This window comes from Crocuta crocuta, unplaced genomic scaffold (assembly GCF_008692635.1).
Source record: "Crocuta crocuta isolate KB4526 unplaced genomic scaffold, BGI_CrCroc_1.0 scaffold84, whole genome shotgun sequence".
Classification (NCBI taxonomy): domain Eukaryota; kingdom Metazoa; phylum Chordata; class Mammalia; order Carnivora; family Hyaenidae; genus Crocuta; species Crocuta crocuta.
In genome coordinates, this window is record NW_027530213.1 from 3,453,214 (window position 1) to 3,454,014 (window position 801).

At 46.2% G+C, this 801-nt stretch overlaps 1 protein-coding gene and 1 non-coding gene across 3 annotated transcripts in view; one reads left to right on the forward strand and one right to left on the reverse strand.

The window, feature by feature from the left end:
- Positions 1-801, forward strand: part of VPS26C (VPS26 endosomal protein sorting factor C) — a 51,109-nt gene that overhangs the window by 28,093 nt on the left and 22,215 nt on the right. The gene's annotated exons all lie outside the window — the stretch shown is intronic.
- Positions 310-394, reverse strand: TRNAR-UCU (transfer RNA arginine (anticodon UCU)). Its single transcript has one exon. It is a non-coding gene; the product is annotated as a tRNA-Arg (tRNA).

Genomic DNA, 801 nt, shown 5'->3' on the forward strand with positions numbered 1-801 from the left:
GGGGGAGGGGGGGGAGGTGTGGGAAGAGAGGAGAGAGAGAATCTCAAGCAGGCTGTTCTCGGTCAGCCCTGAGCCTGACAGGGGCTCAAACCCACCAACCTGACACCATGACCTGAGCTGAAGTCAAGAGCCAGATGTTTCACCAACTCAGGCACCCAGGCACCCCTACACTCAGACAAATTCTTTTTTTTTTTTTTTTTTTTTAAATTTATTTCTGAGAAAGAGAGAGACAGCAAGAGCAGGGGAGGGTCAGAGAGAGAGGGAGACACAATCCAAAAACAAGCTCCAGGCTCTGAGCTGTCAGCACAGAGCCCGACGTGGGGCTCGAACCCACGAACCATGAGATCATGACCTGAGCAGAAGTCGGATGCTCAACCGACTGAGCCACCCAGGCACCTCAAACACTTGGACAAATTCTATATCTTTCTTTTGTTGGCAGAGATTAAACAGACCTGTATATCATAGGAATGCGTAACTCATCTACAACTACTTGATTACTTTTGTATTCTCTCTACTGTGTTCTTTCTTAATTAAATCAAAGAATGGCAAAAGAGTCCCTTGGGTCATAAAACATTTACTCTGCTTACTTCCAAGGTATTTGGCTTCTTTTTCCTTCTTATGCCATAGGGATTAGGGAAGGAAAGGTGCTGTTGATTATAATATGCCAATCGATGGTCAGCCCCAGACTCTGCTCCTGTGAGATTAACTGAAAATGTGAATATATCAATAGGAGTAGAACTGTCCCAAGCACAACTGTGATAGAGTTCCGGGGCGCCTGGGTGGCTCATTCGGTTAAGTGTC